This window comes from Polistes dominula, unplaced genomic scaffold, assembly GCF_049000335.1.
Source record: "Polistes dominula isolate Pdom_NZ unplaced genomic scaffold, Pdom_raw_medaka contig_28, whole genome shotgun sequence".
Lineage (NCBI taxonomy): Eukaryota > Metazoa > Arthropoda > Insecta > Hymenoptera > Vespidae > Polistes > Polistes dominula.
The window spans coordinates 5,629,036-5,648,131 of NW_028300879.1; the positions used below are offsets into that span (position 1 = coordinate 5,629,036).

A 19,096-nucleotide genomic window follows, 5' to 3' on the forward strand; every position below is an offset into this window, starting at 1 on the left:
AAAAAAAAAAGAATAAGAAAGAAAATAAAACGTTAATAATATACGACGAATTTACGTATTATTACGTATTATTATTATTTAAATGTGATGTTTTCCAATTACTATTCCTTTTTCTTTATATATATATATATTTTTTTTAATTTACATATTTATATCGTCTATCAAATTATTTCAAATTAAAAAAAAAGAGAAAAAACAAAAACCGTAGAATTTCATGTAAAATATTTCAAAGGAATGCGACACAAATGTTGTTAGACTAGTAAGAGTGTGTAAAGCTGACTAATAATATTGAAAATGTTACTAGAAATAGAACACACACACTGCATTCTAAGTCTAGACGATATTTTGCTAATACGTTCTACTACGAAAATTCGACTTTGTTCGTCATAACGTGTATTATTATTATTATACTTTATTGTTTAATAAACACATGCTTCGAAAATTTAATTATAAACTTTTTTGATAATCTACTACCCAACTATTTTCAATATCTAATTTATGGAATAAACAACATGAGAAAGAACAAAATAAAACAAAACAAAAAGAATGAAATCAATTTTAAAAATCATTAATAAATAATAAAGAAATCATTTTTCAATAATAATTAATAATAAATCATTTCTCAATTTGTATTTTTTCTTTCTTTTACTAATAATTGTCATAATTTTCATTATTTTTCATGCTAGTTTAAAGTTAATCAATAGTAGAATAATTTTTCTCTTTACACAAGGAAGTTTGAGGGGAAAAAAAAAAAAAGAAAAGGAAAGAAAAGAAAAGAGAAGGAAGTAAAGGAAAATGAATTTTAACGATCAACATAGTAAATTAAATGCTTGAGAATAGAAACTAGGAGAGACTTTCTTGAAATTCGAGATCAGTATAATATAACTATCTTTATAATGAATGACTTTCTAAAGTATCTTAGCAATTGACAAGCAAATAAAATAGTATCTAACAAATATCTAATCTATCTTACTTGCATATAAGAGGGTAGTTTGAAAAGTCTTGAGCCTACAACACAACAACTAATATCTATTTAATTATTATTATTTTTTTTTTTTCAATAAAAGTGAATTCGTGACCTATAAAATAAAAATAAAAAAGAATTGATGATACTGTGTCAGGATCAAAACTTGTTAACCTACTCGCGAATAAAATGTACACACCCACACCCACACACACTCACACATGCAAATATATACGCGCGTATGAATTTCCTATATTGAAACATGTGACGAAAACGTGTAGATAGATTGAAGGATCATCGACATTTGCGTCAATTTTGTGTGTTAAAGGGTTTCCTACGTGATTCGAGATCACCCCCAATGCTTTTGAAGATAATAGACGTATGTGTTATTGATAGTTTTGTTACCAATCAAATTGAGAATAGTGTTATTACTACTAACACACGTTACATGATACTTGACATACTCCAATAGAATAAATATCTTCAACGTATCATATAAAAGAAAAATGTAATACAATTCGAATAATACTACACGATGACAAGAATAATATATCTATCGTGTCGGTTGTATTACAATTAACGTTACATGCAATTTATTTCATGTAACTGGTTGTAAGTATATATAATAAAAAAAATAATTATCATCGGAAATAATTGGACATCCTATTTTTTTTTTATTTTTTTTTTTATAACTTTTTTACATTTTCTTTTTTCATGAACTTTGAGAAGTATGAATATATTTAAAATTGTTAAAGAAATGCTTTCTATTTTTTTTCAAAGTATTTATACGTGGGCGGGCTGAAAAGTTTTGAGCTTCAACAAAAAGAAGAAAAAAAAAAAAAAGAAAATGAAAGAAACGAGTTTTTTTTACATAACGAAGCCTTTGCCTAGAGAGTTTAGTTTTTCCGTTAAAACCAACCTAACAAGTTTTTATTTAAGTTTTAGCAATTATCATTGAGCAAATATCGAACTAGAATTTTACGTGTGGGAAGATAAATAGTATTTTTATCTATTACAATTAAACGTCATTTTCTTGTCGATAATAAAATTTGTGTGTTTCGTAAAATGAGTTATAAAGGAGAATAATTATTAAAAAAAAAATATAAAAAGAAATTGATCAATGATAGACAAAAACACGTTAATAAATTTTAATTATTATTCTCGAAATGTTATAATAAAATTTGAAATGATAAACTGGTGTGTGTGCATCTGTTTTGATTAAAAAAAAAAAAAAAACAAAAAAAAAAACAAAAAAAAAATATCTTTTCATTGATACGAAAATGATAAAAGAATTATTATCACGAAAATATATAATTCCCACTTGGACGGGCGTTGCCGATTATTATTTTTAATAAACAACATTTTAAACAAAATGAATATGAAGAAGAAGAAAAAAAATGAAATTGTTGAATAAAATTTTTGTCGAAAAGAAAGAAAAAAATTCTATTTAAATTCAACGAATCTTCTGCAATGTTCTTATATTTTATATATATGTGTCTTACTTTTTTATTTATTTTCATTTTTTTTTCTTTTTTTATGCGTGCAATATAATATTGTACGATAAGAATTTTCGATATGAAATATTTTTTATCACCGTAATATACTCGTGTTTCGTGAAACACAATGTTGCTGTTGCTGCTCTTCGCGTTTTATTTTTTTATCAACATAAGAAAAAAAAAAAAAAGGATAATAAAAGACGAAAGTAAAGATACACCAGAAAATTATTTTTAAATAAATTATTGCAAAAATATATACATGTAAAAAATAAAATAAAATAAAATATACACACAAATTTAAATATGAAGATAACAGTAATATTCTTTTATAAAACGTTCATGTCTGTTCGCAATAATTTTTTTTTTTTTCAAAACGATACCAAAAATAACTTTCTCTTTTTAATACAAGATTTTTCCTGGAATTTTAATAATAATTGCATTTCATTGTTTATTTAATCATTCGATCATGCATGTATTCATGTTATTTTCCCCCACTCAACATTGTATATATATATATAGACATATAAATGAACACACCGAGAGCCACGTGAATTAAAATATTCAACATTATGAATGATAAATAAATAAAACGTACAAGAATTTCACGATATAAACAATAAAAAAGTAAACAATTAAATGCTTGTCCAACATTGTCCAGAATTCTAAAGAAAATTTGAAAATTTTTCTTGAATGAAAAAAATAAAAAGTACGAACTAAAATTTCAATATTTACAACGTATGTATGCGATATAAAATATATATATATATATATATATATATATATATATATGTGTGTGTGTATGCATGAAAAAAAAGAGAGAAAAATATTAACAAAAATTCTAAACATTCTACAAAATTTCAAAACCGTAAAATTGAAAGCGCAACTACAATATTTGTGTGGGTGTGTATGAAATACAAGGTTGAGCATATGTGCGTGTGTGTGTGCTAGACGGAAGTAAAAAATTAAAAAAAAGACAAAAAAACTAGACAGATATAGTGAATAGTTTCGATCGAAGAGAAAGACAACAACGACGACAGACAAAACTCGACATCTGTAAAAACATGTGCGTTAACAATTTCGAGGAATAAAAAAAGAAAAAAAAGAAAAAAAAACAGGGACACCGTGAAAAAGTCAAATTCTATAGCCAGAAAAAGAAATGCATATATACACGTACCTAAAAAAAAAAAAAAAAAAAGAAAAAAAAAGAAAAGAAAAGAAAAGAAAAGAAAAGAAAAGAAAAGAAAAGAAAAAAAGAAATATCTTGAATTTTATCACGTTTTGTTCACCATTTTCTATTTTCAACCAACTCTCCCATCGATCTTCTTCATAGAAAAATGCTCTAACGTCAAGTTTCCAAAAATAAAAATAAAAAAAATTGTTACTACTTTATTACGTGAATAAAAAAAGAAAAAAAAAACAGGTTATGGATATTTTTAAAAATATGGAATAAGAAAAAAGTAAACCTAGAAATTAAAATAAAATAAAATAAAAGAAAAGAAAAGAAAAGAAATAAAACACACACGTGTACGATCTTGATATTGACAAATAAAAATAAAAAAGAATGAATTTATTAAAGTTTCATTGATAATGAATCAATGAAATCATTCATTCAAATGACTCTCAATAAAATACCGCATTAAAGTTAGATACTTCAACTGTTTTTACGATATATATATATTTCTGTAACATATTTGGTAAAGACGTTCAATCAAATTGCTCTCATTCATAATATTATCGATAATGAAACAAAAACTAAACTTAATTCAAGAAAATATAAACCAAACTAAAATAAAAGAAACTATGATTCAATTAAAAAACAAAAAAACAAAACAAAACAAAATAAAACGAATGATTGAATGAAAACAATTTATCGCTCGATCTACATATTTAAATTCCGATTAAATCAAACATTCGTAATTCATAAAAAAAAATAACGATAGAGTTTAGCCCTTTCGCTTTCTACTTTAACCTCCCTTTTTCTTCCTACAACCGTACATAAAAAATAATAATAAAAAATTAGTAGTCAATAGAAATAATACTCTAAAAAAATAGCAATTAAGATAATAAATGAATAAAAATAAATAGAAGAAAAATATTTAAAGGTTTATTACTACTTTTTGATAAGACTGTAATACGCGCGACGGGATAATATAAGCGCGGAGGGTGCACCCCTATATGCGTTCCGACGCGCGTACAAAATACGTTTGCCGTTCGTACATGTTCGTCTCTCTCTCGGTGCCAAGTCGACGACCAGTAGTACAGTCTACTTCGAAAACCGAATCGAGACTTTCCGTCTCTCTTCGACTCTTTTCGTCTCGAGTATATTTCTCCCTATCTATTTCTATCTCTCTCACTCTCTTTCTACGAGATATCTCCGTCTTTGTCGTACACACACACATACATTCATTCGTACGGTCCTTTTATTCCCTTCCCCCCACTCTTTTTCTTTCTCTCTCACTACACACACCATGTGTGTGTGTATGTATGCAATACGTCTATCTCTTTCTATCCAATATTAACCGGAACGGTGGAAAGGTACCGATCGTTCGACTCGCCGCCGTCGCCGGCCCATGCACACGGGCTTCCTATTTTCTTTACTATTTTTCTTCTTTCTACCTTCTCTTTCTTTCATTCTTTTTCTCTACCCCTCTCTCTCATACTCTTTCATATTAACGAATAGGATACATGCACGCACATACACGTGTGCGGGTTTGTATGTATTCTCTTATGTACGTAGTTCGTTTCGTCGTTGCATTCGAACACATATGCACATGTACACGTACGAACGAAGGAACGATGGAACGATGGAACGAAGGAACAGATTGTACCGAAACTAAGCAGAGATTCTCACGCGTGTTGTAAACGATATGATGACGAGAGGACGACGAATAGGAGAAGAGGATAATTCTCGTGGAAATATAATTTCCGTGTCATGAAAATATCCCACTTGTTATCGCAATCACTGTCGTTAATTTCACTCGAAGAGGTTATAATAGCATATATAAATATATATATATATATCTATATACGCGTATGTGTGTGCGTTCGTCGAACGACGAGAAGCACCCATTAATTATTCTCGATTTTCCGCCAATCAGAATCGTTGTTGAAGCGAACGACGCGCGCGAAACAGACAGAGATGGACACGTTAATATGGAAGAACGTTTCTACTCCAAATTCGAATATTACCCACGTTACGACGGATATTTGTACCTTTAAATCAGAAGTTATTTTCCTTTTATATATATTAGTAATATATTAGTAAGTGAAAATAGATAAAGATATACAAAAAGAGAGAGAGAGAGAGAGAGAGAAAGATAAGGAAAGAAAATATTTCTCACTTAACACGAGAGAGATTAATCTTTTATCTCTGTCTCTCTCTTTGATTCACTATACACACTTCTAACATCGTCGAATGAAAGGACGATTGCACGAGAAAAATATTTTTTCTATCCACTCACGAAATAGAGAAAGACATTTTCTCTATCTTTCGATAAACATTGTGAACAAATATGACCACGATGATATTATCTTCGAACGGTTGTGATCACTTACGATATTCTGCCGGTAATCCAATGCCACGTACTTTCCTTCCAAATTATCTTCAAAATTACAACACGAAGAGAAACAATGACGAACGTTATCAAAGAAAAATATTAGTAAGTTTTGTTGAAAATAATGTGATGGTGTGGGTAGTGGTCGTTCGATGACTACACACAACAAACGACGATGAACAGTACGACGACTATGACGACTACGACGGCGACGGCGACGACGACGACGACGACGACGACGACGACGATGTAGAGGACGGTGACGAGGATAACGCCGGCGCGGCGTGGCGAGCTATGGAGGCGCAGCAGCAGCACCGATTATTTCTCTCTTTCTCCTTCTCGTGCTTGAGGTATATACTTCGTTACATACAGAGTAAGAGAGTGAGAGAAAGAGAGATAGAAATAAGGAAAGAGAGAATGAACAAAAAAAAAAGATATAAGAGTAAAACGCATATAAGAGTGTATAAGATACAGGGTGCAAGTTAGAAAAATTAAGCAAGCGAGTACGTATGGATAGAAAGAGAAAGAGAGAGAGAGAGAGAAAGATAGAAACAGTAAGGATAAAGAACGACGGCGTCTCTCACACCTCTAAACGTGTAGTATTAAAACGAAAGAGGCCTTTCTCTCTATTTCTCGTTGGGGCGCGGTCGCCCTGAGCAGCTTCGTTCGTTACAATTGGTGACTTTTTTAATTACCTAAATGTACTCCTTAGTCATCGGGAAGAAGAAGCCCGGAACACCTTCACATCAACGCACACTGTGCACACTCGACGCGCCAAAGAAATACGGAGGGGGGTATGAAGTAAGCGAGAGACACACTACACTCTACGCGACACTGGAGAAAACCTCATCTCACTTGGACGATACACGAACGGCTCTGCTTGCCTCGTCCTCTTCCTACGCGCTCTCGACCAATCCTCGCTTCGTTCTATCGATGCACAGCGCTGCGCGCGCCGAATCTGCGCCCTCGTTTGTCGACTAACACGTGTCCTATCGGCAGACACCAAGTACTAAAGTCTAAAGAGAATTCTCATTCGTTCATTTCTAGCGCATGCGTGTTACACGTTCTACCACCAATTTGGCGCACACTTTGAATCGATCGCGAACGCTCGCTACTATTTTCTCGAATTAAAGATGAGTCTTGGTGTTGCAAGCGTCGCGATACCAACCGTACGATTGTTTTCACGGACGCGATACCCACTGATATTCCTTTTACAAGTCATTTATTCATATCTTTGTATAATTTTCTATAAAATGAATTTTCTTTTTCTCTTTAGTGTTTTATAAAGTTTCGTTAGTATATATGAATATGAAATACAAAGTATACACATATACGTGTCTCTGAGTGTTTGTGACTCATAAATTCAATTAAAATGATATTAGTCCCTAAAAATTGATAAGATTTTATCGAAATAATGATAATTAATCGGAATAAATTTCTTTAAATTTATAAATCGTAGACGCGCGTAACTTTGTATAAAATCAAGAAAAGAAAAAGAAAAACAATTTAAAACGCGTACGCAGAAGAGGTAGAAGAGTAAGCCGACTAACAATCGACTAATTGTTCCACTGAGTTCGTCAAACGGCAGCGGCGAAAAACGTCGAGGGCAACTGACGTTCATCGAAAACTCGATTAGAGCGTTTCCGAACTTGTTCTCCATTCCTCTTTCTCTTTCTCACTAACACACACATACACACATACAAATCACACAAAAACACAGACAGAAACTCTCAGCGGCGATTCAACTTTCTTGCTACGACCAGGCGTTCCGAAGGACGCGATCGGTTCACGTTGGGGGTACGAAGAGAAGGTTTTAAACGAAACTTTCCCGTTTCCTACGTAAACGTCGGAAAATCGTTACATATATACTTCCATATATATATATATATATATATATATATATATATATATATATATATATGTATATATATTTGTGAGTGGGTGGGAGGGAAGAAGGAAGAATTAAATCCAAGATTGAAAGAAAAGGGAACGTTGGAAAACGATCTAATCTCAAAAATTGAATTTTTCTATCTAACAATATATAAAACTATGTTACGTAAATATTATTTGATAATCGATTGATTCGTTGCGATTACATAGTGATCGTGATAGTCGAATGAACACCAAAGAGAAACGAGAAAAGAAAGAGTTTTAAAATAAACACATTTTGTAAAACGCTTCTTTTATATTTTATCTACTCTTTTTTTTTTTTTTTACTCACTTCGGTTTTTGCCGAGCGCAAAACTGTGCGTGCCTAACACCTTTTCTCTTCTCTCTCTCTCTCTCTCTCTCCTGTTCTCTTTTTCTTTGAGAAAAAGAGAACGTAAGTGAGCGTGTAGGTAAAACGAGTGTTGAAAGAGATCGATAAACCGATGGCCGATAGTCGATAACCGATAGTAGTGTCGTAACATGTTCTCTCTCTCTTTTTCTCCTTCAAGAAGACGCGGTCATTCGTATGAAAAAAATTTCCTTCTCCACCTGGCCTGTATCCCTTTATCAGAGACCCCCCTTTCCTCCTCCTTTTCCTCTCACTCACTCTGTGTGCATTCCTCTCTTTTTCTCTTTCTTTCTGTCCAGAAGTTACTCGCCTACAAAATCTGACAATGTCCCTTGCCTAAGAACAATCCATCCGTAATAGAGTAACGACCATGGAAGTAATACGTACAACGAGGTATTAGGTTCGTTAAACGGGTTGGGGACTTTGCGTGCCACTCAACACACGATGGAACACACACGATCAGTTTCGCTTTCGTTACTTTTTTTTTTTTTTAATATATGTTTTAAACATTTCAAGCTTATGCAGTAACTAATTAAAGTTTTAATAATCTTATTTTCATTTCACTCTTGTAATAAATACAGTACGTATATATATATATATATATATATATATATATATATATATATATATATATATATATATATATGTGTGTGTGTGTGTGTGTGTGTGTGTTTTTCTGGGATCGTTCTGTAAGAAGAAATATTAGTTATTTTATATTTCTTTAATTAATTACTATCAATATAATAAATATCTTTCATTTAATTAGTATCTATTAATTACTCAGTTTCTCTCTTTTGTAAACTTTACTTTATCTTCCTAATTGGTACCTTTCCCTTACTACTATCTTCTTTTATTTGTTGTAACAATTTCAACTTCATTATCGTAAATTGCTTTGTTTTATCATCTCCGTTGATTATTTTCTTTTCTTACAATTGTAAACGATTCAACTATGATTAATATCATTTATAGGTATTCCTGTTTTTATATTGAATTGTATTAAAATATTTTAAATTTACTTACGCGAATTTTTGTTTTATATTCTCTTAGAATAAAAATATCATCTTACAAATTGCTTTATTTATTTGATCTCTTATCTTTTTAACTTTCAAATAAACACGTAAGTTAAACGACTAAACAACAAAAGGATAGATCTTTCTCATTCCTTTTAGTAAATCGTGACTCGCGAGTAGAAGCCATTAGTAGTAGTAGTAGTAGTAGTAGTAGTAGTAAGGGAACGAGATGGTTTGCAAAGCGGTTAATAGCAGCAAACAGGAATTTAATTATCATTTTAGACGAGCAGGAGAAAGCAATTATTGGAAATTGAGTTCGTCGAGAATCGGTCGTCGTGTAATACTGGGCCCAAGCCTATTCGACAAACTAACGTCGTTATTTCTACTTTATTGCGAACACGAAGCATCATGTTCTCGTTAAAAGAAACTTTCTTTGACAATCGTTGATCATTGTCGAAAAAGAGAGATAACGTTGTTTACGTTGGTAGCAACTTTATGACAAACTTTCTTCTATCCCTTTTTTCTTACCTTTTACTACTTTTTTTTTATATTCGGAATCTCTCCTTTACTTTTAGACGAAAATTCCATAACAAAAATAAATGAACACGTATAAAAACTGATGAAAAATAATATAGTCAAAAAAAGAAAACAAAACTTTCCCTTCTCTTTCCACCAAATTGCGTACGAGAGTGTGAAGCGAAAAAAAATCGATTAAAAAAGAAAAGAACTATTAAAACGTTCAAAAAGGAATCTATGATCCCATTTTTTTGTTTTGTTTAAATATAAAACTGAATTTAAAAGCCCACGCAAAATATATGACGTTAATGAAAAAAAAAAAAAAGAATCGTTTGAAAGAATAAAAAATAACAACGAAATGGTTGAACGAACAATCAATGAACAAATATTTGTCCAAATGTTATATCAAGAAAAAGACAAAAATTAAGAAAGAAATTGACTGGATTTGTTTCGATACGAGAGAGAGAGAGAGAGAGAGAGAGAGAGAGAGAGAGAGAGAGAGAGAGAGAGAGATTAATCGTAACACCGATCCAAAGATATCGAAAGATAAGGGGGAGTAAAAGGGGGGGTGGGTGGATAACTCGAAAAAGGATGCTGTTATCCTATGCTCTCGGAACTCGGCAACGTGTTTCAAGAGTTAGTCGATATTCCATTTCCAATGATACATTTCCTCTATTGGTACAAAAGTATCGCGAGTGCGGTAGAAGGGCTGGGGGGTTGGGGTTGGGGATGAGGGGGTCAGGATGGTGGTGGCAGTGGCAATATGGAAGATGGAAGAAAATGTATTTTTCCGAACGGTTTCAATTGTTACATATATGTACATACATGTACCGTGTGTACGTGTACATGTATGAAAAATATATATATAGAAAAAGATAGAAAAAGGGGTTTAGGTATGTATCGGTTGAGGAAGTTTCCGGCTCACTTTACCGTGGCTAAAGAAAATCGTTCGCATAGCAAAGCCTAGGAGAATACTATGGGTACAACCCTTCTCGTAAGACATTCTTTCTTCGAGTTTAGCAACACATATACTTTTGTAACTACGTGTATATATGTATACATGTATATTTGTGTGTGTATATATATAGATGCTGTGTCTTTACAGGGTGTAGGATAGATATAAGAGTTATGTGAAAAACCGATTGAGAGAAAATATTCCGATTGGGTTGGTAAAAGATAGAAGTAAAGGTAACTTTGTCAATTTTGTTCTTTTTTTTTTTTCTCGATCTTCTTCCTAATCGACTTTTCTTTACTTGTAATATTCCATCATTTTATTTTAAATCCAATTTTATATAAAAAATTGAAGTAAGCGAATGATCAAACGACCGACGTGATTACACGAATGATGAAAACAAATAAATAAATATTAAAAACATCCACGCATTCAAAATGGTTACGAGAAAAATAATGAATGAAAAAATAAAAAAAATGACGAGATTGGTAGAGAAAAGAAAAAGAAAAAGAAAAAGAAAAAGAAAAATCAGTTAAAGAGTTCGGTAAATATCGAATTTAGTTTTAGGATAAATTCGTGATTCGCTAAGTGAGATTTCCGTGATTACCGTAAGGTTTTAAAAGAAACCAACGTTGAAGAGAAAAAGAGAGAGAGAGAGAGAGAGAGAGAGAAGAGGAAAGAAAATAAAGGGATGAGGGTAAAAAAAAAAAACAAGTGGATAATCCGTAGAGTCGAGTTACACCTCTGAGAAGACTTCGCAGGGTAGAGGAAACGTGGTGATTCGTTATCTCTTTACTTGGAATGAGAAAATGAGAAAATGCGAAGTAGAGAGTGTGTGTGTGTGTGTGTGTGTGTGAGAGAGAGAGAGAGAGAGAGAGAAAGAAAAAAAAAGAAAATAAAAAAAGAAACGCGAAGATATTTGTTCGCGTGTCGTTTAAAAAACGTCTCCCACCTTAATGCCTGGTTCTTCTCACACTGATTCCACTTAAAATGTAAACTAACTTCGAATCTGCCTTTGGTACCGCACCCTTGTACCCTCCTCAAGCCTCTCTTCTTTTTCCACCCCTTCTCTCGTGCCAGTATGCGCTAAAAAGAACGCTAATCCTACGGTTTAAAGCTTCTTTCCAAGTTTTACGTTTAATATGCCACCCCCACCATTTGAGCTACGATGAATACGAGAAACAGATAAATAATTGTCTTATGTTTGCAAGTATTTATTTATTTATTTATTTATTTATTTATTTATTTATTTTTTTTTAGGTATATTTAATATGCATAGGATACGTTCGATGAGAGATTAGCAAATCATACTAAACTATACGCATGAAATAATAAATTAAAATCGTAATCTTCGTGGATGAGGTTAACGTGTACGAAGTATTTAAAAAAAGTAATAATAATAATTAATTAATTAATATGCAGGGTAGTTTATAAGATGTTGTTTTTTTCTCGCCAATTTTTTAATATTATCCGCTGTATATTATTATTTTCCTTGTTATTTTTTTTACTCTTTATCTTTTACAGCGAGTTTTTACAAATTTTATTTGATTATTTGATTATTTTTATTTTTATTTTTGTTCTGTAATATAAATGCATTTACTTGTACAGTAATACGATGATTTGTGTAATTAAATTAGATTATTATGATAGATGTTATAGTTTAATTTTTAATAAGCATTTGTAATATAATATAAATTTTGTTAATTATACATAAATGTATATGTTTGTGGTAAAGAAAATTATTGAATAATGTATTTGTAAGATTATTATAATATTTATCTGACAAAACTATTTAATAAAATTATAAACGTAATAGTAGTTCACTGTGTGAAAGTGTGTTTAAAATATATTGCATTATTTTCTATATTAATAAAATCGTATTTATAGACTTTGGAATAATTGAACGAATATATAAATAAATAAATAAATAAATAAATGAGCAATGGGGAAACTATATATCGTGAAAATCGTATAAAAATGTCACGAACGAGTAAATACGTTTGTTGTAATATAAAATAACGTGTTATTTAGTAGTAGTACGTATAAATTAAAATTCGATATACTCACAGAGATTAAATATTATTTTATTTCATATATAAACGTATCAATTTCTATATACTCGATTGTATAATAATTTATCTTTTATTCATTGTTATCTCTGAAAGTTTTACATTTAATTTACTTTTTTGTTTGTTTATTGTGTTGTGTTGTTTATTTATTGGACTAATAATTACTGTAAAGATTACCGACAAAATATTTGGATAATAATTTTTTTAAAAGAGATTAAAAAAGAAGGAACTTTAAATATAATGAAATTTGTTAAAAAAAATGCAATTGTTTCATTTGATTTCAAATGAAATAAATTTGTCAATCATATCTAATTTATATATTAAAAAAATTATAGTCATCATTATCATTATCTTCTTTTTCTTCTTCTAATGCTTCCTTTTTGCACGTATCGTATTTGCAAGAAAAAAAAAAATTAAAAATAAAAAAATATAGTCAACTATCCTCTTTTTTCCCCGAGAAAAATTCTCAACCGTGAAATCTCCCAGTGTCGGAAACGAAACGAACGACGGGATTCGCTTTTCGAATGCGATGAGATTTTCAAAAGTAACTAGATACCGTATTTAGATGGTTAACGCTGACATACAGAAAAAGAAAGTGAAAAATAGATACAAGGAGAGATAGAAAATAAAATGACAAAATGAAAAAAAAGAAAGAATGAAAGAGAGAGAGAGAGAGAGAGAGAAGAGAAAAATAAAATTAATTTATTTCTCAAATGTTGAAACGTAGTAGAATAATAATGTATAATTTTCTTTCAAAATTCTATGAAATGAAATAAAAGAAATAATATTAATTATATCGTGTATATTATATATGCTATGTGTACACATATCTTCCTGTGTGTGTATATTGTATGTGTGTGTGTATAAATATAAGAAAATAAAACTTAATGAATTTAAATATATTTTCAGTTATGAAATAAAAAATTATTTAATTGAAATAAAAGAAATAATATTAATTACTGTGTATATTAAATATGCTATGTGTACACATATCTTCCTGTGTGTGTATGTGTGTATGTGTATAAATGTAAGAAAATAAAACTTAGTGAATTTAAATATATTTTCAAAGTTATGAAATAAAAAATAATATAATTCAAATAAAAGAAATATATAATATTAATTATCGTGTATATTAAATATGCTATGTGTACATATATCTTTCTGTGTGTGTATGTGTGTGTGTATAAATATAAGAAAGTAAGGATTTTCTATTCGATAGATGGCATGTGTATAGAAAAGGATAAGAAGAAGAAGAAGAAGAAGAAGAAAAATAAAAAAAATAAAAAAGAAACGATATCAGGATAAGCCGTACAGTTATTGAACTCGGCTCTTGCAGTTATTGGAACCATCTTGACTTCCTTTCCAAGTAGTAGTAGTAGTAATAGTTGTAGTAGTATTAGTAGTTCCGTTCTTGGACGAAGCTCTATGGTAGGTGGTAGGACTTTGAGAAAAAGCAATGGGGGAAAAAGAAAAATGAAGGCTCGACGATAACGTCAGCTTCAATTTTCTACTTCTGGAATTTAACGAATTTTGTCTATATATCATAGAAGAATAAAAAAAAAACAAACAAAAAAAAGAAAAAGAAGAAGAAAAAATGAGTACAACGAAGCGATCAGTTTTAAAACAAGAATTTTCTTTCGTATACCCGATATAAAAATTGTCCTTTTATGAGTATTAACTTTAAATTATCGAGAAAATGACTTTTAAGGTGTGACGTAAATTTTGATAATGTAATTCTCGTTAGAAGTAATTTGGAAAATTGTTAGAGTCTCCTGTCATTTTTGATAATATTTAGGAGTAAGTAAATATGTGAGTAACGTTTAATCAAATTCAAATGATTCAAAATTTAAACAGGGGCCACGTTTAGTTTTCATGTCAACGATGTTGTTACTTGTTTTCTTGTTTTTTTTTTTTTCAAATATTTCACGAAAGTAATGATAATTTTAAAAAACGCGACAATATTATTTTAACAAAATGTCTAATATTTTAAAATAAAAACACGGTTTACTAATTTTTCTATTTTTTTTTTTTTTTATCATAAAAATTGGAAAATATGAAAAAATTGAATATACATTCGTAAGAAATTGATTATTACAATTCTGGTTGATTATTTGTATTTATTTAAATTATAAAATGTATGAAAAGTTGAACGGATTGAGACCAATCGTTGTTCCGAAAATCCAAACATTTTGAACTAACAGTCATGTCAGTTTCTAACGGGTCGAGTACAACCGATCCATAAATCAAACGATTCTCCTGCACTATTATAGTTAAACCTACCGTATATATATACATATATACTCTTGTCTCTTCACCATCTCTCAAGTTTGGCCTTTCAGTTCGGAGCTGACACTTCGCAGCAGTACTGTCTTCATTCTACGAATGATTATTTTCCTGTATATATGTCAATCTCATTCTCCCTCTTTCTCATCTGTTTCTGAAATGTGTTTCATATTCGAAATAATATTATCAGAGAACCTTATTGTTGCTTGACCAATAAACAAGAGATACTAAATTTCATACAAAACTTTGTACAATAAAATAAAACAAAATACAAAATAATATTATTTTTAAGTAACAAAATTTTTGAAATAAGCTAAGCTTTAAAAAAAAAAAAAATAAAAAATGCAAATATCTTTAACAATTTTCTTCCTATAAAATATTAAAAAAAAAAAGAAAAAAAACTATCATGTTAACACTCAATTTTATTTAAAATAAATTTACCAAGAAATGATTTAATTTCAATACGATCAAATGTGTTAGTTCATTTAAAAAGGAGGATGGGGATGGTGGTGAGATGGAAATGTGGGGGAGGAAGAGAAGTAAAATGGGGTTTCGAGATTATTGTATGAAGAAAAAAACCCAAATGCTATAAACGTTTATTGGAAGGAATAATAATTTGTTATTTCTTTTTACTTAGCAAGATTTATCATCGTTTTAAAAATAAAATATGATCAGAGTGACGAATCAACATGGTGAATGAACCAATGGCGAGAATTGGTTGGTTGGAAGGAAGGAAATAAAGAGATTTAGGTTGAGAGGGGTGGGATAACGCTACGTCTTTCGTTGTTACCTGTTATTATTACGCATCGTCGAACGGATTCGTAATTGGATGGAACCCATTGGCTGAACCTGATGGATTCTGCGGTCTTGGGCCTCGGCTAGTATTAATATTGCGGCATTCAAATTGCTCGTTAGGGTGATGATCGACGCTTACGCGTCTTACGAACAAATTTTAGGGGGGTTACCAATAATCTCGAAACCCCATTTTACTTCTCTTCCTCCCCCACACTTCCACCTCACCACCATCCCCATCCCCCTTTTTCCAAGAAACTAACACATTTGATCGTATTGAAATTAAATCTTTTTGTTGTAAACCAAACTATATATGTATGTAATATAAAATAAAATAATTTTACATGTAAACAATTACAAAATACAAAAAAGAAAAAGTAATTATATTTTATAAAATTAAATAAAATAGGTTGAACATTTGATAGGGGGGAAAAGTTATAAAATATTTTTACAATAGAAAAAAAAAAAAGTATCGCAATCCGGGAGTGTCTTGTTGTTTGACGACAATTTCAAAATCATCTAACAACTCGATTGAATCTGGGCGCCATTAAGCGGTCCGTAATACTAGCTACGAAACATGCATATGGATGTGAGTGAGAAATGCGAATGGGTAGGTGGTATATGCAGAGACACGTATAAACAGACAGCTGTAGAGGAAAAGGGTGCCAACAAGAGAGAGAGAGAGAGAGAGAGAGAGAGAGAATTTGAGGTCCCTTAAGGGATATCACGAGTGGAGAAATTCGAGGGTTGACATTCGAGGTCGAGAATCGTACTTGTCATTCGTCTTACGAATCTAATGTCAGTTATCTCTCATTCTCTCTCTCTCTCTCTCTCACTCTATTTCTTTCTGTCTTTCACTTTAAATATCTATGATTCCCCCCATTCTCCCATTCCTCCCACTACCATCCCACTCTCGTTGAAACTATCTCTCTTATTCTTCGTTTATCCTTTACCACACGGTGCGGTAATTAAACTGAAGTTAATTCCTGTTGTGTCATGCGCTATTCCTATGGTAATTAGCATCGATTCACATTCCCTTGCGTTTGTATTTTCTCGTTGAAAGTTTGCCGATTAAGGGAATAGTAAAGTAAGCACCTTGTTTTCGACTTACGATATATTCATCTACCTTTTATCGCATTTACTTTATCACGAATAGAACAAAAGTAATATATATATATATATAGTGAAGTGGTATCTGTGTTATTAATTGTTTTTTTTAGAATTAATATTAACTCATTAATGCCATCTTTATAGATTCTTATTAGGAGAAATACTAGTTACAAAATTACTTTTAAAGTGTTTGATATGTTACAAAGAAAAATTTTAATTAATAAAATCATTTCAAAATACTTTATTTATTAAATGGACCGAGAAGTAATGTCACCTTTTTAATCTCAAAATTCAAAAACAAATTTTGAAATAATAAAAAAGTTTTTATTATTAATCAATAATTAAATTCATTAACTAAATTAATTAATCACGTTATCAACAACCATTTTCTATCTGGTATGCAAATGTTTAATATCGTAGAAATAATTTGACATGTGAGTGGTAAAGGCATTACTTTTTGGTTCCCCTAATATTTTAATATAAATAATTGTTTATTTATCAGTAAATGACTATGTCTAACTTTACTAGTTCAATTATAAATAAAAAATTAGAATTATTTGATTAATTTGTAATCAATAAGTAAATTATAATTTGAATGATCAGAAATTCAAATGTATGCAGTATTGGCTATCAGTAATCCTGTGATTCATTCCCTAGAGCAAAGATTGGAATAGTGAAAACACGGATGGTAACTGGTAGAAGGCATGAGAGAAAGAGAGAGAGAGAGAGAGAGAGAGAGAGATTGTTGAATGCAACACCACTTTCAGATGAGTTTGAAGTCAAGCAAAACCGATAACAGAGGACACGCACAATCGAATGCATTTGCATCATCAGCTAGGAAACTTCTAGGTGCTTCATCTCTCCCTATCAACTCATATATATATATATATATATATATATTCGTATTTTCGTGAAATCAAACTTCTCTCTCTCTCTCTCTCTCTTTCTCTCTCTCTCTGCCTCACTTCATCTTTAAACTTTCTATGAAGAGCGAATTCAAGTATATATATGGTTGTGTGTATGTGTTTGGGTGGGTGAAATATCTGTGTATATTACCAATCGTACTTCAAATTCCATTTCGAAAACTAATTGATATACATATTTCAATACGAATCTATAATATATATATGTATATTATTTTCATTGAAAAAAAAAAAAAAAACTTAATTAAAGTTATACGGTTTGATAAAAAAGTGTTATCAATTACTATTCTTTTTTTTTTTTATTATTTTGATATTACTCAAATAAAATTTATATAAAACAAATATATTTCCGTAGGTATAATAACGAGTAATGATTATCGTCGATATTAAATTAAATTAAAACCAAATTGCTAATATAATTAATACTGATTCGATTACGTATCGATAAATCGGATTATAAAAAAAAAAAAAATAATACAACTTTACAAGTATCTTAAAATGTTTTCCAATCAAGTGTGTGTCTCATGTTACCACACAAGATGATCAATATTTAATAATTTAACCTCTTCTATACTTATGGGGACTGATTAAAAATCGTTAAAACCAACTAAGCGTGTGGGTGTTTAAAAAAAATATCCTCGGTTTATGACTCGACGTAAACGATAGAGAGAGTGAGAGAGAGAGAGAGAGAGAAGCAAGCGAATGCATCGGTGCATGAAAATTCGCGGAAATTGCACTGGCAGCTTCGTCGGAGTCGGGCAAGCTAGCTAACTCCTGGTATTAGCGTCATAAATCTCGCTTATAATACCCGATAGGTACAGGACTTAATCCTGAAAGCCACGTAAACTGGAATACACGATCTTCTCTTTCTCTCTTTGTAATTTCGATATCACTTCGATAGAAAGAAAGAGAGAGAGAGAGAGAAAGATCCTTTAACATACCCCCAAGTAACGTTATTTCGTATCATTGCATATTCTCACTGACTTCAAATGCAAGAATTTCTTATTCCACACACTCACACAAACATATACACATTTTTCGATAAATAAATTTAATTATCAATATTAGATATTTGTCATTAATCTTATATTTGATATTATCTTATTATTTATTCATAGGAATACATAATTATTCGATCAAATTTTTCAA

The 19,096-nt window shown here is 30.4% G+C and overlaps 1 protein-coding gene across 8 annotated transcripts in view; it reads right to left on the bottom strand.

Moving 5' to 3' along the window:
- The window catches only part of mub (poly(rC)-binding protein mub), a 156,579-nt gene that overhangs the window by 66,760 nt on the left and 70,723 nt on the right, over nt 1-19,096 (bottom strand). The window contains exon 1 of one of the 8 annotated variants that reach the window (XM_089174398.1): nt 6,710-6,938. The exons of 3 other annotated variants lie outside the window; for them this stretch is intronic. The gene's annotated coding sequence lies outside the window, so the exon portion shown is untranslated. Of the gene's footprint in view, nt 1-6,015; nt 6,204-6,709; nt 6,951-19,096 lie in introns of those variants that run through there. 4 more of the 8 variants (XM_015321968.2, XM_015321966.2, XM_015321969.2 and 1 more) reach the window with 4 other exon arrangements.